Below are 25,359 nucleotides of genomic sequence, written 5' to 3' on the forward strand. Positions count from 1 at the left end.
CCAGTGTAGGGCATACCTGAAGTCCTCTACATGGGATATCAGTGTGCTGCCCACATCATATCCTCTCAAGAACCTACTGAAGAATCCCAAGGGTGGGTGGAAAGAATTCCTAGGATAGTTCTGTGGCTCCTAACCCCTGGTTCTCAAATTTCAGAAAATAAGTTCTCTGTTGCAATTGACATATTAAATTCGAATGTCAAGTGGAGACATTTTAAATATGGGAGATAAGCTATCTCCCATATTTAGAATAGTAATAAACTGCCCAGAAGTACTGGTCCTCTTGAACTTTTGTGAACAGAGTTTTGGGTGCTCTTTGGGGTCTGAAATGAGTCACTATTGTATCCAATGAATCTTAGAACTGTTGGCCATCCTTGATTAAACAGAAGTCCTTATATTGCAGAAGAGGTAATGTCTTGCTCAGTGTCATATAGAACATTTGACTAACTCTTTACCTGAGTGGGCAAGGCTGTCAGACATGGAAGTTTATGGTCTTTAGCATCTTGGACCATCTAGACCCAAGAAAGCTTGGTAGATGGAGAGGTACTGCCCACACTCTTGACTTCCTCTTTCTACTAAGAACAGCCTATCCAGGGGATTCAAGAGTAGAACCACCCAATGGAAGCTCAGAACTAAAGATGAATCCTTCCTTGAGTAGTTCTGCTACTGATGATAACAGAGCATGCTAGGTTCAGAGTTCAGTTACAACCCCATTTTCTAGTTGTGTTGCTATGCACAACCTATACTTTAAGATTGATGGAGGAAGTAGCAGGAGGATGGTTCTGGAACTCTACAGGAGCCTCTGTGGACCATCACATGCTTCTGCAGGGTGCCGAGTATAGCTGGGTACCTATCTCAGGCAGCTTTTAAACTAGAGTTCAATGTGCCTCAGAAGATCAGAGCAATGCTGAATAGTTGTCTGAAGTGAAAAGTCTGTGGGAGCAGGAAGAGAGTAAGTGAAAGATCCAAAGAGTTTTAATAAGATGTAGGCAAGAATGAGAGAGAAAGTGAATGGGAACAAGCCATATAAACATCGCTAGAAGAGGAAAGAAGGGGGCATCTTCAATAGAAAACTTTCAGCCAGGGCCATTTTAGTCTGCATAAACTCTAAAAAATAATTGTAATTTTGGAATTTCTACACCAAAGAACATCCAACATTTACATATTGCCAGATCCAAAATGAAATATAAATTTTGTTGTAAATAAAGCAACAAGATTTTTATAATTGACTTTTAAAATTATCTGCTGTCAAATAACTCATTTACTTCATGATTGACGGTGATTTCATTGAAATCATTGTGCATTCAAAATCCTTGCAAAGTGAGAAAATAGATGCTCCTGATTATTTTCAAGTCGTAGTAAAATTTTGCAAATGTTAAATTTAATGATTGGTAAATCTGAGGAGTATAATATTTTATAGGCATTAAATTAAACATTTATTAATTTTGAATTTCAGCCTTCCTTTTAGAGGTAATAACGTTTTTTTCAGGTGTCTAGCATTTTCATGGGTCCCTGAATAGCTCACAGGATCTTGTCGCTGTGCCTAGAGTGACAGTTGGATAAGACAGCTGTTTCCAGCTGAGCCCACCACAAGGAAGACAGTTGCTAAGTCAGTTTAGACAGTTGGGTACAATTTGCAAGGAGAGTTCTCAGAAGATGTAGACAAATGACCTTTTTGTTGTCTTACCTTCAGTTTTACAATGGTGTGTTGTTTCTGTGGTTTATTTAATTGCATTCCCAACAGAAGGGAAAGGAATGGGTTGAATATCTTCTGATTACAGGACAAACAGATTTCTGTCCTAAAAGGCACGTGGAAATTCTGGACACTGACTTGTCAAGGCAAGAAGGTGTTTTTTTATTTGCATTATATCTTGTTCCACAAAAATTTGAAGTTACATATCACAAATACACATGTAACACTATGGAGAAAATGTTATTCTCTTATATGTCATTAGAAGAAGGGAAGGTCTTTGGAAAATTCTTTGGAAAGCCACTTGGAAATGTAGTGGAGACTTCAGGGCCTGAGTGACCACTGTTGGAGGAAGTCCTCTTTTCCTACCAGAAGGGTGAGAAATTGGAAATTCTATGTGAACATCCAAGGAAGAAGGAACAGGTACTGGAAGAGCCAGACCTTGCAGGGTGGCCTCCCATAGTGAAGAATTTGGAAGCATTTGGGTTTAAATAGAATTGTCAATGGTGTGTTCTTTCTGGTGAGCTTGAAGAGGAAGACAAAGGGACATTGACATTTAGATCACACACATAGCGTGTGTAATATAAATCAGAACAGATATATCAGAAAGGAGACACATGGAATACAGAGGACTCTACCTAAAATGAAGCTATGAATTGTCCTGATACATGTTCCCTAAGATCCAGAAATGATTAATTATAAGTGTTTTAATAAAATGAATATTGTGAGTTGGCATAGAGCACGATTCAGGACATTAGTCTCCTTTTCTCCCCTTATTTGGGACCTCAGTCATCCTCATGCTGAAAGATGGAGGAGCGGTTCTCCAAGGTTCTCTTCTTAGCTCTCTTCTTTCTTTCTTCTTGCCTTTGGATCTTATTCTCTTCACCATACTCTCCTCTGCCCAATTTTTCTTCTTGTTAATGGTTAATTGCTTTTATCAATGATTTTACTAAGTCACTTCCAGCTTTTTCTTTTTCTTACTTTCTGGATGCAATCAGTTAATTAATAAATACTATTAATACTACCTGGGAAATCTGTCTCACCCTGTATCAGCTTCCCATTGCCACCATAACAAATGACTACAAACTTTGTGGTTTAAAACAACACAGATTTATTATCATATAGTTCTAGAGGTCAGAAGTCCAAAGTAGTTTCTTGGGCTAAAATCAAGGCATCAGCAAGATTGCATTCCTTCTGGAGGTTCTAGGGGAGAATCTACCTCTTTACGTTTTCTAGCTTTTAGGGGACATCTGTGGTGTTCGGCTGATGCCTCCTCCCTCTACCTGCAGAACTAATAAGATAGCATCTTCCCTCCTATCTTATCTCTGTATCCATCCTTACATTTTCTCTCTCTGACTCTGATCCTTTTCCCTTTTTCATATAAAGACTCTTGTGATTAGATTGAACCCATCCTTATAATTCAGGGTAATCTTCTAATCTGAGATCCTTAATCCCATCTGCAAAGTCCCCTTTGCCAGGTAAGGTCACATATACATAAATACTAGGGATGTGGATGTGAACATCTTTGAAGGGCGACTCTATATAGCCCAGTACACACATCCTTGACCTATTCTCTCTTTCTTGTTACTATCCTATCTGCCTTACCTCATGTCTAGAATTTATAATAGCTTTAAAACCAGACTATCTCTAGCACCTCACTCTTCCCATCCAAAATCTGTACGGCTTCCCATTATCTCCTTGCAGCTGAGATCTGGTCACACCTTCTCCAAAGACTTCCCCAAAGCCATTTTGTGGCTCCTCACATAAGCATGCAGAAGAAAGCCCCAAATTCTCAGACTTGAAAGGTGGTCATTCGCACCATCCCCATGTTCGACCCCTCCGCAGGACTCAACCCTGTATTTGTATATACCGGCTCTCTTCATGACTCCTTCTATATGCCCTGAACTTTCTCAAATATTTCCATCTGCTTTTAGAATCCCTTCCATGTATAATTTTCTTCTGTTCCTACCTTGTTGGCTGAAGTTCAAGTTGTCAGTCAGGGCTCAAATCAAATCTTCCTTTTCCTGAGGTGCCTGAGTGGCTCCGTAGGTTGAGTGCCTAACTCTTGGTTTTGTTTTGGGCCATGATCTCAGAGTCGTAAGACTGAGCCTTGTGTTGGGCTCCAGGCCCAGTGAGAAGTCTGCTTGGCAGTTCTCTCCCTCTACCTCTCCCCCAACTCAGGCATACACACTCTCTCTAAAATAAATAAATCTTTAAAATAAAAATCTTCCCTTTCCCATTACAACTAGGTCTATCCAGTCTTCACATATTTTTATCATCTCTCTTCCTTCCATATCCCCCCCCTGCATTTTTATAATGGCATGGTTGTCGGTCTCCTCAGACTATGAGGCTCTAATGGGAAGAGACCCTTACCTGTGTTTTTGAGATCTCACAGCTCTTAACAAAAATGTATTGCTCATTGATTGAAGAATGTGAACAGATATTTCTCTTATTAACTATTGGAGAGATTTTCTTTAGGGAGTAGCCAAGGGATTTATAGATTTGCACTTAAAATCACTTTTAAAGGACTATTAAGGCACAACCACAGAAGTTTTGCATATTTTGGTTTGCTCCTTTTCTGGCCAGAGGAAAGTTTCTCCCTTCATTGGACTAGGGAGTCCAAGTCTCTTGGTGAGGGTTAGAATTATGGGAAAGGTCCCTCAGGTCTTCCCAATTCATTTGCCCCCCCCACCCCCCAGTAGCGTTTCACATCTGCTTTGTCGTTTGTGAGTCTCAGATATGGTGCCAAGGGGCCTTGTCTTCCAACAGATACTTCTTTTCAACTCTGTCTGCGGTGAATGATTCCTCTCAGTACCTTATCCAGTCTATAATTCCCCATTTCTTAGCTGTATTGAAGGTGAGGAAGGCCTATCTGATCTCCCAAGAGGCTCAGTGCCAATGGAGTAATTAGCTAGGCTTCATGCCAATTCAGAGCTTTGATCTGAAAACCCATAACCTTTAGTTTCAATACGATGGCAGAAGAAGGTGCTGGGCTAAAGAAGAATGCTCTAGGCTCTTCTTTCAGAACTGTGTAAACATTACCCAGACAACTTGAGAACTGGACTGTATGAAGTATTGTTGAAAAAAAAAAAGAGAGAGATTTATTGGTTCATTTTACTAATCAAACTGTGACAGTGTGTCAGTGGCCTCACAGTAAATTTCAACTAAGGCAGCCTCTATTCCAAAGCAATAAGGCAAATACAGTTATTGAATTGTGAATGGCATTTTTCTGGGCACAGAAATCCTCAATGTGAACAGATCTGCTTCTGTTAGGATGTTTATGACCGTAATGAACGTGGCATCAGGAAAAGCCAACTGTATTTTTTTCCATCTTAAAAAAAATCAGGGAGGAAAAGAAACGTGGTATGACATATAAAAGGCACATTTGACCAGAAGACACATTCCGGTTTTGTGGCCACCAGCTTCAATACAAAAGATTTCTGTTGGAGTGAGGTTTGAATGGCTGACAAGAAATAAAGCAGCCTCAGAAAGCTGTCTGTCCATGTGAAGTACTTTGCTGGCACCACACAGATACGGCAGCTGCATTCGGTATCCAACTGGGAGCTATAGATTTTTACTAATACTCTTGGAGAAAGAGACTGGCAAATACACTCTGTGAGGTGCGCTCAGAAGGTTAGCTCGGCTGCCAGGGAAGCCTGTGGAACTCCAGAGGATGTCTCCACACTTCCCTAATGCCTTTCTCTCATCAGTGGTTTGACTACAGCTTTTAAACTTGAGAGTGAATCATAATGGAATTGCAAAGTGGTCTCGTTATGTTAGATGGATTGCAACAAGGCATAATGGATGACAGTAGGGATGGGGGGAGTGTCAATGGTGGCTGGCAGCAGGCTTGGCCCTCGCTCAGTTAATGAAGGCAGTGGTCTTTGTGGGTGACTGGCAGGGATTCTGGGACAGACACCCTGTCTTAAAAATACCTACCCTGCTGGCCTGCCATGATGCTTTTTATCTCAGCCTTTAAATACCTACTGGCTAAGGTTTAGAGGTCTTTAACAACCAATAAAATGCCAGGGCTGCTGGAATGAGTCATGCATTCAACCATATTAGCACTCAAGAGAATTCCCTTCAAATCTCTCTCTCTCTCTCTCTCCCCGTGTTCCTATCTGCTCCTGCTGTGACCACTCTGACAACGTCCCTATTTGTCCATAATTTCTCTCACTTCCTCACCACACACATCTAATGAGTAAGTGAGTGTTGTCACCTCTACCTCTGGGTTGATTTCCTCCATCCCAGGACACCACACTGGTCATCTCTTGACTGTCTCAATGCAGTATGCTTGGGTCTTCTGTTATGGCTCCTGGACAGCCATTCTCTTCATGGCCTCCACTTGCCTTTCTAAAACACAGGTCTGACCTTGTCACCATTCCCCTTAAAACCTCTCAAGAACTCCTTAGTGGCCAAAGGATTGTCCATATCTTATAGTTTGACAACAATGACCCTTCACAAATCCACCTCCCACCATCTTTCTCTCCTATTCCCTGGCTTCCCACCATGGGGGAAATATTCACCTTTCCCCTGATTGTAACAGCAGCACCTCTGCTGATTTTCCCTTATTACATACGTTCTTGCCCTTCTCCTTAACTGAACTTTCCATTCATCTCTGCTTCTGAAATTTCTTCTTATCTTCCCAAAGCCAAAACATATGTTAATGCTGTTTCTGCAACTCTTCTAGGCAAGACTTAGCCAGTCCCTCCTCTGCTCAAAATAATTTGTACACAACTCCATCAAAGCATTTTCCAGACTGTTAGCAACATTCTCCGCACTTCCTCAAAGGTATAAATAATGTAGCATTCATCTCTACGTCTTCAGTGCCTAACACAATGGCTAGAATAATAAATCTCAATTAAAAAAGCTGACTAACAAAATGAAACATTCTTGGGAATTTGTAGGTATGATCAATTACCTATATAAATAGTTATATTTATGTAGTTCTATGGCAAATTGTAAAGTAAGAGAAACAAATCTTCATTTGTATATCATTTTCTTCTCCTTTTTTTTTTTTTTTAATACCATTCCCCTCATTTTCTCTCAGGAAAGGCTTATGGAATGTGTTCCCTTAATCCTTAATGACAAAACAAGCATTAAAGGGGTGACTACTTTATCACAGATGTTTGGGGGGAAATGTTGGTGTCAGAAAATAAGATAGACCAGGTCCCTGCTTTCATGGGACTTGAAATCCAGGTTGTGTAAGATAAACATCAACTAGACAAATATGTAAATAAGATCTTTTTGGATAGTGATCATTGCTCTTCAGAGAAATAGAAGAGGAGACAGAGGAGCGATTGACCGGAAGGCTCCTTCGGATCAATGTTATCACATGTCCCTAGGAAGGTGTCATTTAAGCAAAAGACAAATGACAAGGAAAAAGATACTAACCAGTTGGTGACATGATGTGGGTGAAAATGGGGTGGGGTGGGGAGCAAAGATAGCAGCAGCTCTTGCAAAATGTCAAAGGAGGGAAAAGTGGTCACATTGGGGAAGAAAAGAAAGGCCCAGTGACTGAAGAAAGACATGTAGGAGGAAGGGTAGCTACACTCTGATAGGGGGGCAAGGAAAGATGGCGTAACACAGGCTGGCATGCTTTTCTGACCATCACAGGATGCCTTTGGAGGGCTTTCAGTGGGAGACCAGTGTGAGGTTAAAGCTGGAGATCCATGACCTCTGGAACTGGGATCTGGCACAGCTCTTGAGGGTTTCATGATATCATTCTTCTGGAATGTATGTGCACCTCCCTGCTTCCCAGCTCATCTCTCTCTCTCTGTCTTGATCTCCTCCTTTGTTCCCATTTGTCTTTCTCTTACTGTTTTCAAGGACTCTGGGGCATAATTTAAAGAAACCAACCAAAGGAGGTCTCTTTTTTCCCTTGTTATATTGAAAATTTTGATGTTGATTTTGTTTCATGCTCTGCTCTAACTCCATTTATCTTCTAGTGGACTTATGCCCTAGGAAGAGGCAGTGCATGTTCCCTGTGGGTTTGCAAAGTTTTTGTGTACCACACACATATCTTAATCTGAGAAACATTGGGAGGTGAGATAGATTGACTTAATTTGAGTGAGATGGGTTAGGTCCCACATGGAATGGGCATGCTTGAAGGGGATCTTCAGGGAGCACCAGGCAGCTGTGGGGAATCCAGGTAGAGAGACGTTTTGCTAGTGAGCGGAATAAAGGGAGCAACACAGGACAAAACAGTTGTTGAAAGGGGGAAGTGAGAGGGCCCCGGAGGCAAATTACTTATCCCTTCACTTACTTTACGATATATCCAGAAGGTCAGTTCCATAAGCAAGGGCCTTGCTTAATCTGTTCACTGCTGTATATTCAGCACCCAGAGCACTGCTTTATACAGAGTAGATGCTCAGTAACTATTTACAGAGTGAGCCAATAAAGGAATAAATGAAATATTCAACGAACATGGAAACCAGCAAAGCCTGCAGCCACTGTCCTGATCTGAGACTCTGCCAGAAAAAGACTAGGAAAAATACACCATGAATGAAGAGGTCACTTAAAATTGATCCTGGAATATTATTGTTGACATTTGAAGAGGGAGTGGGAAGCGGGGAAAAAAAGAAGAAGAGGAAAACCCATGATATTAAAGATGTATAGTCCAAAAAAAAAAAAAAAAGGGAAAATTAGAAAAAGAGAAACAGTAGGTATAGTTTTAAAATAGTATGAAATTGAATAGAGATTGAACATATTTAATCAGACTATAAAAGTCTTTCATAATTACTAAGATGACAGAGAAACCCCTTGAAAGGAAGTTTATGAAGCACCGCTCCAATCAGATTCAGAGCCTTTTGGGACCATTTGAGTGATAACTGTGTGGGTGTTACTCCCTGTAGATTATCATTTTCTTTCTGAATTCATTTCCTCCAGCAGGAATGAGAGCCTGCGTCACTCACAGGGCGTTCTTGTGTGATGTGTGGGTTTCCCTGTCTGAGAGCTTATAGAATCACAGGGCTCATAGTGAACGGGTCACGAGAGGCTCATTCGCCCAGGTGGGAAGGCTCAGTCATCATCCAGAAAGACAGGTTTGAAGATGTCCAAGCCAGAGTGCCCAGAGCTCTCTTTTCAACCAGTTGTGTTGGTGTTCTGTCATTGTGTCCAAATGTCCTTCAAGGCTCTGCTCAAATGCTCCCTTCCCTCTCTGACTTTCCCAAGACATCTTTCCCCTTTGCTCCTACTGGGCTTACCACATATCTGTAGTATTATATTTAATCATAATATAGAGAGCTCAATTACCGACATGTATTATGTACCACACAGTTTATGCGTATACTCATTCATATCACTCGTTCATGAGTTTTTGAACATATTTTAGACTTAAGACACACTATGCTGGGTATATTCTTGGGACTCCCAGTCATTCAAACATGGCAGCTGCCTTTAGGAAGCTTAGCGCATAGAATGGGGAAATGCTGCCAATATCATTTGCTGAGAGGTTACTATACTTCTGTTCTTAGGCTGGATGCTTTACATGTATTATCTCTAAAATCATAATAATCCTATAAGAAAAGAACCAGAAAGCATGCTCGTAGAGAGTAAACTGATTTGGTTGCTTCAAGGCCACATGGTTAGGAAATGATTACAACTCAGGTCTGTTTGGTTCCCAGCTACATTTATTCCCTAAATTACATTCTTATGGCTATTCTCTGCTAGTCAGTCTCCCTGTAATGGCATCTGTAGCTGTCTGCACCACCCTTTTCCCCCATTGATTATACTATCATAGCTATGGGTTAGGAAACGTACTTCTTAATTACTAATTTCTACCAGAGGGTTTAGGATATTGTAGGTGCTCTATAAGGATTTGTTGAAAGGATGCCTTCATGCTTGAATGAGATAGGAGGCTCCCCACTTCAGGGTGGTCTGGCCTCAGTCAACTCAGCTCTCTTCCCCAGCTCTGGGCATCTATCACCTGATCAGTCAGAGTCTGGCCAGGTATCTGAAGCAGGAAATATTTTAATACAGGGAATTAGAGGCTTGCTTACCCATGACAAACTCTGGGAACCAGGGTTAAGAGGGAATTGCTAGTGCCCAAGAAATCTGAATGTGTAGGAAGCCATGACAGCCACATAGTGATTTTCAGTAGGATATGGGGACCTGCGAGTCACCAGCCCTCAGCTGCTACTGTAGAAAAGTGGCTTCTTCTCTCTGCTTTCCAAACCCTGAGTGAGAACCTTTCCTTGGAAGTATCTGACCCAGAATCCTGGTGGCAGGGGATTCTGGGAAGTATAGTTTCCAGAGGGAGAACAGAAGATGGCGAGTGATCCTGGGTTGACAGTCTGGCTCTTGTTGAGCTCATGTTCCTTTTCTCTTTGCTTCTTAGATAAAATTTCTTACTGTGAACCCCAACACCATTTCCTCAGTCAGGCTGCAATTTTGTAAGTCAACTTGTATCTCGCTGCCATGCTAACAGCAGCAATGCTAGAACTCTGCTGGTAGTGAAAGGAGATGCATTTCTAACCAGGACAAGGGAATTCTCTCCCCATCCCCGCCCCCACTTTCCAACAGAGACTAAATTATGAGGTCTAAAAGGGCTTCCAAATAGAGCCTTGACCAGTGCTGAATCGACTTGAAGAATGATGAACGGTTGGCTTCTCTCTCTCAGCAGCTGTGAGTTTGGTCAGCCTTTTGCAGAGTAAGAGGAAATTTAATGAACCCAAATAAGACATGATCCTTTGTGGCTATAAAAGTTACACTTTGAAAAAGCTCAGCTGGTCAAGAGCCACTTGAAAATGATGTTACTGCTGGGGAACTCTGTCAAAAGTCCACTCCTCTGGGTGAGTTTCCTTCTCTTTGAGGGAAAACAAAGAGAGGTTTTACAAGCTAGAGAAGGGTCATTTTGCTATTTGAAAGAGCACATTCAAAAATTGAGGCCCCGTGTGGTTGGGAGACATCCATAGTCAGTACTTGTTTATTTGTCCAGCTTTACACCATGTAAGTGATGCAGAATCCTTTCCGCCTCTAATAATAACACCACCATGGCCCTGAGTTAATGGAAAGCTGGCATGGCCAAATGAGAGCCGGTGTTCAGATTAACCACTGTGGGTCAGACAAGTCCACAGTCGCGGTTGGGGTGGGAGGCAAATGAGTGGAGGGGAAGCAGAGCAGAGGGAGCCCATCTTAAAATATTTTTGCCTCATCAGCAGATTTAACACATGAGATTTTACCACCAAAGTTATCAGCTGGAGGGTTTTCGAAAGGATCCAGAGAAACAACCACCTACTTCATATTCTGTGGCTTTTAATTGTACAAGCAGCATGTTTTAGAAAGCTTTTGTGCCGAGAAGTCTTCATTTTGTAGAGCACTTTGCTGGCTCATACGGTAGGCAAAGGTGCTTCAATGGTGTAATTATGATGTGTTTCCAGTTTGCCTCAAATTTTGATTCAATCAGAATCCCTCAATCTGACAGCCTATAATCAAACAAAGAGAGTGCTCTGGAAGCAGGGGATTAACAGAGGGGAATTAAACTGTCGTTTTCAAACAGCTTAGACCAATATGAAAGCCCATTTAGGAGTCTCTCCATAAATATCCCTTTTGTTTTGTCTAATTGCCGGTTTGAATGTATCCGACTCATCAATGGGATTAGGGTTAATAGATGTTTGGTCACGCAGAACATGCAGAGGAGGAATCTGATACACACACACAAAAATTGCCCTTAATGAGCTTAGCAAATGTTTGCCATATTTTTAATGAACCCTGGGGCTGTCATTTAGAAATGCTTAGCAACTGCTTTTCCATCCTTGGAAATGGAGCAACCGAAGGACATTAACACTATGTACACCCGTAAATAAGAGGAACTATTTAAAGACACCAGCCAGGAGGAGGGAATGATGACATCTCTCTGCCAGTGATACTTAACACCCCGGGTGTGGGTTCAGTGTGTGACAACATAGCTGAGAGGCTGGAGTTTCCCGAAGGGCACGGCGGGGCGTGAGGTTTTTGCAAAGGGTCAAGAAACGGCTTTCTTTTTTTAAGATAAACCTGTTGAGGATGGAATTTCCCTGCCTCCTCCCCCAGGCCCTGCTTCTGTTTTCACACCTTCCCACTGCCCTCTCTGAGTGTCTGTGGAGAGGATTGTGAAAGAGGAGGGTTCTGTGTTGGAGCCGCTCCCCCAGGCCACAAAGCAGGCCACTCCCTAGCTCAGCTGAGGTGGGTGTGGGGGTGCCGGATTGGCAAGCGCTAGGGATTGATTGCTCAGAAGACTGAATGATCCATCTTGGGAACCCTTGGGATTTGGCTCTGAAACCATTGCAGTCGGCGGTAATGGGGACTTATTGAAGGAGGCCATGTGGCTTGCACTCTCAGAGCCCAGACTGGCCCTAAAAGAATCAGGTTTTCCTCGGGGAAGGTTTGATTTGATAGACAGAGCACAAAATGTAAGTCCAATGGATTATGGTTAGAGCAAATGAAGGATGTCTTAGACCCTTCGTTTTCATAAAGCCAATTGATTTCAAGGACTTCCTGCTCCCTGCCATCTCCTGCAGCCCTGGCTCTCAAGGAGGCAAAAATAGATATAACCTTGTTTAAAAAAAAAAAAATCACGGACTAAACACAACCACTTTTCAGCTTTGCTTGAAAATGAACAACCCTCCTGTGATAGCAGCTGGACTTTTGTGTTGAATGATGGGATCATAACTCTTATTAGAACAGAACTAAGAAAAGGCCATTGCTGGCATTGTACGAGGGAGCTCTGCAAAGTGCACAGAATTATAACATTTTCTCTGGAAGGAGTAGAAGAAAGAAAAATCAGTGTCTTGAGGGAAAAGGGCCTGTCTGTTTTGTTCTTGTTGTTCTCCTGGTGGTGGTGGTGGTGGTAAGGGCAGTGGTCGGGGTGCCTGTGTCTGTGTGTTTATGTATTTTACTAGTTATTTGTCATCAAGTGCTCCTTGCCCTCAAGTGACTTTTAGGATGCCTGGTTTGATGCATGAAGCTAGAGATATTACCAAAGGCTTTATGGCTTCGTGGTTAAAAATCATTATCACCAATAAGCTATTTTTCTTTCAAAAGTGTCTAGATTCTTGGCACCCAAGCCAGTGGATCAGATGAGTTAAAAAAAAAAAAAAAATCATCTGTTAAGGAGGTCCCTGAGGTCAAAGGTCCCAAACCCAAACACCAAGTACCACGTCTAGATTGGTACTAGAGTTGAATGAATCTAGGTGGATGAAGCTGTAAGGAGTGGTAGGAACTGCAGAAAACTGAAAACCACACATGCCCCATGTGACGAGGGCACTGACTACTGCGCTGACTGTCCTGACTTGTGAACTCCCTGACTTGTGAACCAACCCTGTCTCATGCCTCTTAACTTTACAACTGCCTGGGTTTCCAGACTTTAGGCTTGATTTTTTTTTTTTTAAGATTTTGTTTATTTATTTGATAGAGAGAGAGAGAGAGAGATCACACGTGGGCCAAAGGGCAGGCAGAGAGAGAGGGGGAAGCATGCTCCCTGCTGAGCAGAGAGCCCCATGTGGGGCTCGATCCCAGGACCATGGGACCCTGGGACCATGACCTGAGCTGAAGGCAGAGGCTTAACCCACTGAGCCACCCAGGCGCCTCTTTAGGCTTGATTTTGACCTTGATAGCAGTGATTCACTGGTTAGCTTGTTTTTTGCTTTTAATACTGCATCTTGCATTTTCTTTTAATTTAATTTCTTTTAATTTTTAATTCTGAGCATCATCCTAAATCCGCATCTCTGGGATGAATGAAAGAATGTGGTGGTGAATGAATGAATGGCCAATGAATGTGTGATTTTTTTTTTCCTCCGTCCCTCCTTCTTTCCTTTGCTTCTGCCTTCCTTCCTCTTTTCCAGGATATATAAAGATAGACAAGGAATAGACTCTCTACTTTGTAGGCATTGCATAACCTACATAATCTAGAGGGAGCAGTGAAAACCATATACACAAACAGTTGTAACAGGAGGGGAGGGGCTCAAGTTGGGAAACACACAGTGGGCTTGGGGAGATAAAGAAGGGATCCTCTGAGTCTCATCAAGCCATGTCACGGAAGATCTCACAGACCATTGAAGGTGTGTTAAATTGTGTGTCGCTATTTACCAGGTGTCAGTGTTGAGAAGAATACTCTATGAGGTTAGAGGACAGCTTGTACAAGGAGGCAGGAGTGTGAGAGTGTGACTTGCTTGGAAAATTTACAAACATAGCTGTAGATTGAGATGCTCAATTGTGGCTTGACCCTAATGCAAAAAAGTTCTCTCCTGCTGGCCAAATATCTGAACCTAGACCAGGCAAAGCCCTCTGGCCATCTTTCTGGGTGATTCATTTTTCAGGGACAGCATTTGGCTGTTTAATGAACACCAATGTGTCTAAGACAATGCTTCTGTTTTTTGTCATCTCCCAAATATATTTTTTAAGAATCTTTCAGTTGTCATGCTGATTCAAATCATTCCAGTATGCCTTTCTGAACACCTACCAAGGAATGGCAGTGAGCCATGGAAGGTGGAGTTACAGAGGCTCTATATCATCCCCTCTCTTCTTAAAGAGTTGACAATCTCTCAGAAACATTGATGAGGTTACTTTAAAAAAGGGTAGGGGGAACTTTTGGGGGAAAGAAGCCATATTTTTATAAAAAAACAAACAAAAGAAAATGCCTTGGCTTATTTGTGACTTTTCAGATTTACTATCAGAGATTTTCTTAGCTAAGGCACAAGAGGTTCAGTGAGAATTATCTCACTAAAAAAATGGTAAAAAGATGTAAAATTTAGATCAAAATCCTCTTTGGGAATGGAGGGAGGAAGGACTGGCCAGAAATCTTATGTTAGTCTATTTAGACTTCGTTCAGCCTTTTTGACGTCTGGAATTGGCTATGCTTATAAATTTCATAAATTAAAGTATCACTGTGTAGCTTTGAATGTCTCAGAAATTTAATGCACGATGCTAACATAAGGCTGGCATTACAGGGGAAAAATGCTAGTTTACCACTGTGTCTGTCTTTGGAGAACTTAGATGTACTCTAAATATGATATAATCAAGAAAGGACAATATTTTAAAAGCTGGCATTTTCACGAATTTTATCTATTCCTGAGTTTCCAACTGATCTTTTTTTTAATTAAAAAATGGTTTCAAGTTGTGGTGAGGTACATATAACATAAAGTTCACTATTTTAACCATTTTAAGTGTATGTGACCTATTTGTTTTTAAAGAGGGACAGAGCTTATCCCAAAGTATTCTTTGAAGGAGGCAATTCTTAAATGTTTGTATTTAGGTTGGGAGATGGAAAAAGTCCTTTTCCTAATTAAGTCAAGAGAGAGAAAGATTGGAATTTTACATTAGTAAATAATGCATTAGCTTTGGATTTCTTACTAAGAGGATCAAAACATAGGCCTGGAAGCTAGAAGCCCTTGGTTCTAGAGTGCCAGCCCATTGTGGAAGGAGCCTGCTGATGCCCACAGAGGGAGTGGGAGCAAAAGTTTATAGCTGACTCGTTGGGCTCATTTGTAGCTGAGCTCTGGCCACTGATCTGTTTGGGTCTTTTCATGGGTGGTGGGCAATATTGGGTTATTTATTCTGACAGGAGGCTAGATGCTATTTCCATCTGCCTTGGAGTATTTGAGGAGATAAATGTCTGCCACATCCTGATAAATGGCCTCTCTGGTTCACTGCCAGAGAAACTGAGTTATGGCTCCTATATTTCATTTCAGAGAAAACTTCAGCCATCTGAAGTGTGCAGAGCAGGCTTCCATTTGACCAGGACAGCAAAGAGTTTCTCTGTTTAAAGGATACCGGTCTGCACAGTAGCTCCTTGGGGGGACTGGAGGGTAGGGGATAAATAGAAAGCACTCTGTAAGTCAGACCAGTAAATCAAGTGTAGTCAATTCAAAATATGAAAAAGAATCCAGGGACCGAAATGTAATACTTCTATGTCCTGGCTGGGTTTAAAATCATCTTTACCTTCACGCTCACATCCTTAGTCAGTTAAAATCATCCTAGAGCACATTATCTTTAAAAATAACATGGATGGGATGTGCATAAGCATTTAAATGCTATCTGGAGGATCATAAGTTATTTATTTTCATAAGAAATATGAAAAAGATACATTTTTTTGCACATACATCAGTTATAGGTATCAGTGGATTGAATAAAAATTTATTCTAGAGATCAGCTGATTTTCAGATACCAAATAGCAAGGGGATTATAATTGTGAATAGGTTTGTCATGATCTAGTGTCATGCATATATATACCGCATGCATTCATCACTTACTGATATGTGGACACCTACATATGTTGAGAGGCTTGTACTGATGGGGTGGGGTGTCTGCTGCATGGAAGGAGGGGAAATGTTTCAGGTTAATGTAGCCCAATGGGATGTGTGAGGTCAGTCCCTCCAAGGGAGCTTGTGGTGGTCACCATGACCTTTGAGGGAACAGACAAAACACAGAAGGAAGTCCCTTTTATGCATTCTTGTTAGCTTAGAAGTGAGGTGAGCCAAGAACTCCCTTGGGAATTCAATCAAATTGAGCAAAGTATCCCTATGTGCCAAACTGTATCTTTTCCAGTTGCCTGGACACCGGGGCCATCCTTTATGAAAAAGCCATTAAGATGGGACAAAACCATGCCATCTGAGCAAATGTTAATTGCAGGTGGATCCTGGTGGGGTCGAGGTAGCTCCATATGGAGAATGGTCTGGGGTGGGGTTTTGGAAAGTTTTGTGCCACTGTGTTAGGCCTGGAGGAAAGACATGGAGTTAGGTATAAAAGATTTGTCCTACATTCAAGAAAACTCCTCGGTATGAAACTCACTTATTATTCCCTGCCTAACTTTGGTCAGTTGTACCTTCATGCGGCCTTGTCTAATTGAAACATACTTGATCATTCCTGGTGGAAAACTGGAAAGAAGTAGAAGCTTGTCCTCCCAGGGCACCATGGGAGTTAGAGCACAAGAAGCAGACTTGCTGCTCGACCCAAGGAAAGGTGGGGCCCACACAGGGGTATGTGTAGGGAGTTCCAAATAAATCTGAATTTTTCTTATAAATTTGACACTGGTAAAAAAAAAAAAAAAGATGCAATTTCAGGATAACTTTTCTTTCCTAAGCTGATGGTACAGTATAACCTGACACAAATTTTTTGAAACACTCAGAGACACAGAGGCAGTAAACACTGAGTTATGAACATGGTTCATGCAGTAATTAACCTCAGTGGAGAATGCCTAATTTTGAATCCTGTGTAACCTCCCCTAAGAAACCTTCTCTGATACCTTCAACCACCTTTCTGCATCTTTACATGGTGAATGATCTGCCCCTTTTTCCTAGTCCCAAAACATTCTGTGCCTACTTCTCTCATCATACTATGCACATAATCACTTGTCTTTCTAACTAGACACTTGTGAACTAATTGAAAATGCATTCTCTAGCATTGAGCAACTTGAGCCATTGTAAGTGTTTAGTTAACGTTGAATGAATAGTTGTCTCCAGAAAAATCCTGAAGCTCAAGAAAAAAAAAAAATGTTGTTTCTTGCTGTTTCCTAAATAAGTTTAAAAGGGTTATTCCAAAGCAGAGGCAAAATGGACAATAAATGCAATTTATCAAGATGGGACATAGTTCTAGTTGGTAAGTGGTAGAAAATAGTGACAGTCAAAAGAGGAGTCACTGACTGTAGAAGTCTGCTAATTCTGAGTGCTGTGGACTTAGATTCTGGGCTCATTCATGCAAGGAAGGGCTTGGAATGACCACACTTTGAGCAAAGCAGAGCAGGCAATCCCTGAGGTCTCCTACCAAGCAGGAGTCATGGAAGCAACAGCCATCTATGCATTCAATTCTTGACGTCACCACTTACTTACTCTGAGATCTTGGATAGTGGCAGTAAGAAGTCCAATCTTCCATTGGACTTCTTGTCCATTTTGCCTCTGCTTTGGAATAACCCTTTTACACTTATCTAGGAAACAGCAGGAAACTTTTTTTTTTTTTTTAATCTTGAGCTTCAGGGTTTTTCTGGAGACATCTATTCATTCAACGTTAATTGAACATTTACAATGTGCTTGATATGTGTTCGAAAGCATAATTGACACACAGAATATTAGTTCCCTCCTTCTGTGTGTCAGAAGGTGGTTTGGTTTGGGCTAGGTGCTCTGAGAACAGCACCAATTCTCTTCTCTGATGCACCAAGATCCTGTTCTCTAAGGCAGACCCTGCATGAACTTTCAGGGAGACTCGGCAATCCTTCTGCACCAACCAAGTCATTACAATTCATGAGTTTCAATCTCTCCTTCAGTGGCTCTCACCTCCCAATCAATACAAACTAGCTCTATGTTGAGGGACGCTCCCTTGGCAGAGAACAAAGACGCATATTCTCTTCCTTGCATCAGCACCACCCTTTCAGACTTGCAGGCTGAGCTCTTCAGAGCCAACTCTATTCCAGGTAGAGAGAAGATGGGTCTTACTGAAGAGGTGTAGTTGTGTCTTTGAACTGGATTCACATTGCCTGGATTGTGGCAATGCTCCTTCAGAACTGAAAGTTGCAAAGTTTGAATATTGTATCTTGAAGCCAAAATGCATTTGTAGTAATGTTGTTTTACATCTGTCTATTAGTACAGATTAAAAACAAAACTATAAGAATGGCCATAAAGCAGAATTCACCCTTAACTTCTTCAATTGCTGTTAGTTTCAGGAGCCAATTCACGATATCTTTCCCTATTCTATCGGGTTTCGTAATTTTGAGGCTCTTTTCTCATCGCTCATGAGATCTTAAGTATATATACTTACATGGGGTCACTAAGCTTTGCCTATATTTGACATATTTCCATAGAAAAATAATCCCGTTAAGTCAAATAGAAACCCCACATACCCTCTTCAGAAGCACAAGCTTAACATTTTTTTTCTTAATTTACACAGAGGTGAGTTTAGGAATATTCCTGCTCCATCTCCTTTTTCTTTTTTTTCCCCCTCATAAGGCCAGTGATGCATCAAAAATGATAAGTATTTATAAAGGGAGCAAATGAGATCCATTAGATTTTATGCCACTGTTTTTTTTTTTTTTAAGTGTAGAGTTTCTCTACATCCATTTAAATTAGACTTTGCTCTAATAACCTATCAAGGGGTGGATACAATTTCAATTGAGTAATGCTAAGATAGAAGCTGGAGCCAGACCAACACGATTCCAGTGTCAGGACCACACCTAATTATTGTGACCCAACCAGAGATACGATGCCTTGTCTTTTTAAACCAGCTAAACTGAAGGGGAAGCATGCCAGGGAGAGGGTGTGCCAGTTTGGCCTTACATGCCCCAAACTTGCTGTCTAGATTGATTCAGTGGAAAGAACGTGGGCTTTGTAGACAAACCTCAGATTGAATTCTGGCTGTTGCACTTCTAACCTTGAGGCCTCGAGCATATTACTTAACCTCTCTGAGTCTCAGTTTCCTTTCCCATAAAACAGGGATTATATCTCCCCTGCAGTACTGTTTGTAAAGATGAAATGAAATACATTAACTCATGTCTGTTCTTTGGGCTAGCACAGGGTGGCTACTCCAGAACTATCCATTTCTTTGCTCCCTGTTCTTTCTAAGTGTGTCACATTAATGGTGGGCAATGTTTTGAGTGAGTTATTGAAAAGAGCTACTTTTCTACAATGATGCTGACATTCACCAGATCTTTCACACTGAGAATAGAAATGTTCAGGAAAGTTCTGGAGAGATGGTATGAATTACAGCAGGATCCTTTCTTAGTACATTCTTCTCATTTTCCCCTCTTTTAGAGAAGAAAAGGAAATAATAGTCCATGGGAGGAAAAGGCGTTCAGATTTCCTTTCCTCTCTTATATTTTATTTTATTTTAGTTCAGTTTGATTTTTGGTAGAATAGAGAACTTGCACCAAATCTTTAGAGGCTACAACAAATTCACCATCTTCGTGTTCTACCCTGGATAAGACCTCAAGCTTCACCTGGGCAAATGTCCTTCTCTGTGACCATCTTCTGGAAATCAGAGAGAAGATGCAGTTTCATTGCTCAGCATGTAAAGTAGCAGGCCATCCATATAGGACACGACGTGCAAAGTACCAGTAACTTGACATTCAAGGCACTTTAACTCCTGTTTCCATAGCTACACTGTAATCCAGACATTTGAGAGGCAGGCCTGCCTCTGCCAGGCCTGTCATTTCAGGGAAATAAATTAAGAGAGCTGATGACAAGGCCTGGATTATACAATTTCTTTAAAGTACAAAGCAGACCTGAAACCTAACCAGGAACGAACAGAGTTCAGACAAAATGGATAAAATCCATTTCCAGTAACCTTTGTAAGAAAATCTGAATGCAACCTCCTTTAGACATTTTGTTCCCCCGCTCCCAGAAGCAGCTTCATATGCTGCACCTGGCAGGGTGATTTGCGGCACCATATTTTTCTTAGTTTTAAGAGGTGATACCATATTTTTTTAACTGGAAGTTTGGAAAAAATAAACAGATGGGAAGACACTGGTGGTGGGGAGGCATGATGGAGAGAGAAAAAGACGGAAAGATGGGTGAGGCAGGTGCTAAAGGGCAAAGCTTCAGTACCAGACACTGAGATATTTGCATATTCACAATATGTTTCTGGCCCAGAGCACGTTTCTCTGGAGTTCTGTATGTATTTCTAGGTCTCTATATTTATCAGTGTCTCTGGCTACATATGTAAGACTAAGTTTGGAGGTGGTGTGTTTGCTGGATGCTTTGCAGCGGTACTCGAAGAGTTTCATCTTAAATATGCACTGACTGGGGGCGCCTGGGTGGCTCAGTCATTAAGCATCTGCGTTCGGCTCAGGTCATAATCCCAGCGTCCTGGGATCGAGCCCTGCATGGGGCTCCCTACTCTGCAGGAAGCCTGCTTCTCCCTTTCCCGCTCCCCCTGCTTGTATTCCTTCTCTCGCTGTGTCTCTCTCTGTCAAATAAATAAAATCTTAAAAAAAAAAAAAATATGCACTGGCTGGTGATAGAGGAGCTCCTGTCACATAGAAGGGGGTGTGGGGGACGGTAGACTGGAGGGGCGAGGGAACACTGGCTCAGATCTGCGGCAGGTTGGCCAGTGGTAAACAGGGCCTTTCAACATTGTTTTCATCAAGTGTTTCTGAACCAGTTCATTTATTTTTGGAGTCCCCATAACACCAAACAAAAGCAGTCTGATAATAAAATCAGACTGTGCCGCATGGGAACAACTACCCTTCTCCAAAAGGCCCAGGCCAAGCTCCTTTTTACCTCATGTGCCAGTGAAGTTCAGGGGTAGATAATTCCAGTGGGAAATCAGGTAATGCCTGCTTGCCCGAATGCTATTTATTTGCTGATTTATTTTGGTAAATAAGCAAGACAGAAAGTTGTTTTGGAAGGGAAGAAGTAAGGAGAAAGGGAGTTAGAGGAATGGATTATGTTCCTCAGCGTTGATCTCTGAGACGTTCTCACCACGAAAAAGAAACGGTAATTAACTGATGTGATGCAGATGTGAACCAACACAGAGGTGGTGATCATTTTGCCATATAGATAAGTACATCAAATCAACTCACTGTACGCCTTAAACTTATGCAATGTTATATATGTCGATCATTTCTCAGTAAAGCTGGGAAGAAAAAGAAGGTATTATTATAGGTCTCTGTGCTCTCCCAGTGATGTGGCCACTGGCCATCATGGGAATCTGCCAGTTGTTAATCAGTTTACTTTTTGCCCTTTTCTTAGTGTTGGTAACACCCACACCATTCAGACCCTCTGCACCAGGTGACACTGATGACACAGCTGGTTTTTATTTCTTTTCTTTTTTAAGATTTTATTTATTTGAGAGAGAGAAAAAAAGAGAGAGAGCAGGCACATGTGCATGCAAATGGGGAGAGGGGCCAAGGGCCTAGCAGAGCCCCTGCTGTTGAGCACAACCCCCAGCTGGATCCCAGGACCCCAGGATCATGACCTGAGCCAAAGTCAGATGCTTAACTAACTGAGCCACCCAGGTGCCCCTCAGCTGGTTGTTATTTCTAGCATCTTCTAGAAAACTTACTTTGGGGAACAACATATTAAAAACATTTTTATTGAATTATGTACAACATTAAACATTCCCTTGTAATGACGTTTTAAATCCATTATTTCATTTAAAACTGTTTACAAAGGAATATCGGCCCATGTGTTTGCTTCCAATTAGGTGGATTTATTTCTTTTTTCCAAACTGAAAAACAAAAGATGAGAATTAGGAAGTAAAATTATGAACACATGAAAAGTGAAGAAATTTATATGATATTGTTGGCCTGGGGGGGATATGTGTGTGGGTAGGCATGTGTATATACCACTCACACCCTCACCCACACAAGAACAGACTTTTAGTGTTTTGTTCATACTGGAGTGAACTAGATGCAACAAAGTTTAAGCTAAAGTAATGTGGATAACGTTTTGAACATTGATTATTGTGCCTTAGTCGTCTACCTTTGCAAGTGCAAGCTCTTAATCCTTTCCTGCCCAATGCATCCATCTGCGTGGGGACCATGGGAGGAGACAGATAATCTTCCATATGCAAACTGAGACCGGGCAGTGGGACAAACACCTGTCAGCCACACTATTGAGCTGAGAGGGGGATTTTCCAGTCCAGAGTAGAGAAGACCCTGCTTTAGTCCATGATGGACTGACCTGCCTAAGATAAGGAACTTTGGATCTAGTGGATTGCAAGTGATAAGTCCCCCTTTCCAGACTGGGGGAATGGTAGGAAAAAGAAGTGAGAAAGGGAGAAAGAGGAGAGAAGTGAAGGTAAGTGGGTCCCAATTTTCATCTTTTCCAGACTTCTTTTCAACTCATTTGGGGTCTAGGGAAAGCCATCTTGCAGGTTGACCCATGCAGTCTGAAGCCCCACCATATCAGAGTAACTCATGGTGGCAGAGATTGTTCTAGGGCCCCCAGGACCACCCCCAGGTTTGATGATGCCCTAGGAGGATTCACAGGACTCTGCATATAGTCTGACTCATGGTTGTGATTTATTGCAATGAATAGATACAAAACAGTATCACCAAAGGTAGAGGAGCCTGGGGTGAAGTCTGGAAGAAAGCAGATGCAGTCTTCTGTGAGATCTCCCCTGTGGAGTTGCATGGGATGTGTTTGATTCACCCCAGCAATGATTGTGACAACACACGTAAAATGCTATCTTCCAGGAAGCTCATTAGAGAGTCAGTGCCCTGGGGTCTTATTGGGAACTGATCAGGAAGGCATTCTCTCACTGGCATGTACCAAAACTCCAGACTCCCAGAGGAAAGCAGGTGTTCAGTATAAGCCTCATTGTCTGCACAAATGTTTTAGAGATACCAGTTCATTCTTATCAGTTAGTATGGTAGGAACTCTCCCCAGTTCCAAGTTCCCAGATGCCAGCTAAGGGCCACCCTTGTGAGGGGGCCGTAGGGTAGGATGCATTCTCAGGCCATCTGTTACTTTTTTGCACCGAGGGTGATCAGGCCGAGGGGATCTGAGGACAGAGTTTCTTGACAGCCTTTGGTTCTCAAATGGCACGGGTGCCACCTTAAAAGACCAGGGGACTGCCATGGGGTCCGCTGTGCAAGGAGGGATGATCTCGCCAGAGAGGCTGGACTGGGTGAGGTTCGCTGGTCCAGATGGAGGATTTTGCAGGATTGGTGTCTGTAGCCAGCAGGAGTGAGGGGAGGCCAGATTGTTTGGGGGAACTCCATCTAGAGCATTTCCAAAGGCAGAAGAATGTAGCAGCCCCAGACAATTCCAGAGACCAGTAGGAGCCATGATGACCAGGAAGATAAGGGAAATCCCTCCAGCAGCCAAATATCCAGGGCCTGAATAAGCCCAGAGGTCCCTTACCCTCATTGCTAGGGGACATGAGGCACCCTCTCTCCCAAGTACTCGGGTGCTCTTTGGGATATAAACAGAGAAGCAAGGAGAGCCTGAACATTGCCTGGGTGACTGCTTAGGGTCTAGATCATGGCTCTAAGCCAGATTGTATACTGAATACATTTTCCCCCCACTCAACAGTGGGTAGGTATTGGGAGGTCAAGCCAGATTAGCAACCGAAATTTAAGATTACATTTTTCCCTATGTCAGCATTATAGTGTAAGTTGAACTCTGTGTCTTTGCTACACTAGTAATTTCTATTTAATTTGTGAGAAAGAGTATTATTTTATAGTCTAAAGTTAGTGTTTACCATTTCACTGCCCAAAAGTTTTCTCCTAAAAAAGTTACCTTAAAAAGGTATCTTCTAAAAATAAGAATATGTTGCCACTAAATGATAGTATTTTCAAAGTGCTCAAGATTCAAAATCCAAGACACATCCCAAATATAAAGCTCTTAACTCCAGGTAAAGTGAACAATATGTGATAGATAGTCTATCACCAGATAGATAGATAGATAGTCTAAAAATCACCACCAACAGTCCGTTGTCTCCCTGTTTGGGCGAGCTGATTCATCCGTTAAGTGGAGACGTCCCTCTCCTTAAATCTAGGCTGGTGCCTCAGCCCTCTGATTGGCTTTGATCAATAGAATACAGCAAAGATCACTCATGCCAGTTCTGAGCCTAGCTTTTATGAAGGCTGACATCCTTCTTTTCTCTAGGGAAGCCCACTGCCACGTAATAAATGCGGTGCTGTGAATATGCCCAGTTAGGTATGTGCCGAGGCCACAAGGCGGACACTGAGAAGCCCCACCAACAGTAAGAAGTGAGCCCCAGACCTGTAAGCCCAGTTGAACTGTCCAGCTCATTCCCAGCCATTGAGATCATCCCAGCTAAGATCCTAGATACCACAAAGCAAAGACACTCTTACTGTCCAGATTCCTGATCTATGGATTCATGAACAAATGAAATAGTTGTTATTGTAAGTCACTAAATTTCAGGGTAGCTTCTAATGCAGCAATAGATAACTGGAATATATTTAAGTTACCAACAGAATTAAAAAGGTAACCTTCAAAAAAAAAAAAAATAAACACAGAGTCTTTGTTATCTACATGAAATAGTTTTAACTCAGACTTTTAGAGTCAAATTATCCTCCCAATAGCATATGATTACCAAATCTTCCAGTCATTTTGACATGAAAATTTTTTGTGTCTTTTGACAGTACAGATCAAGGAACATAAAAATTAACTGTTGTTTTTTTTTTTTCCCCCAAGTGGAAGTAGAAAACATACCATTAATTCAGCTGTGCATCAATCATTACCAGTATTAACTGCTTTGGTAAATTGATTTCAGCTTTGGCCCAAGGAAATGTTAAAAAATTTTTATTACAGAATTTCCCCAAATTATACAAAAGTAGGAAATTAGGATAAGGCAGTTGCTATGTATCTTTCAGGCAAATTCAAGAATGATCAGCATTCTGCTTTTTTTCTTTTCCCCCCTAAAGAATTCATGTTCTGACCACCCTTTTCACAAGCAGCATTCTTTCTGGGCACCTGTATCTGAACTTCATGGCAGAAACTGGAAGAGAAAGAGGAAGAGAAGAGAAGTATCCTTCTGTGAAAAACTTGAGAATCCCCCATTCTCATGTCCTGCTCCCAATTTCTTTAATCAGGAGACTTACTTTCCATTTAGCACTCCAGTTTGTGCACGGAGGGATATTGACTCCAAAACCGAGATGACGTGCTTAGCTTTACTGAGTTTGTAGCAATGGTTGGGGTTCTGCCTGTAATAAGTGCCTCTGATATAAACACTTCCAGAACCCATAGTCTAAAAGGGCATCCTCCTGCAGAAAGTTTGAAACAAAATTTAAACAAGAT

At 41.8% G+C, this 25,359-nt stretch overlaps 1 long non-coding RNA gene across 2 annotated transcripts in view; it reads left to right on the plus strand.

Annotated features, from left to right (window-relative positions):
• LOC116873048 overlaps window positions 1-25,359 on the plus strand; it is a 79,671-nt gene that overhangs the window by 7,972 nt on the left and 46,340 nt on the right. The window lies entirely within an intron of this gene.

This window comes from Lontra canadensis, unplaced genomic scaffold (genome assembly GCF_010015895.1).
Source record: "Lontra canadensis isolate GAN:19392208 unplaced genomic scaffold, GSC_riverotter_1.0 scaffold31, whole genome shotgun sequence".
NCBI classification, from domain to species: domain Eukaryota; kingdom Metazoa; phylum Chordata; class Mammalia; order Carnivora; family Mustelidae; genus Lontra; species Lontra canadensis.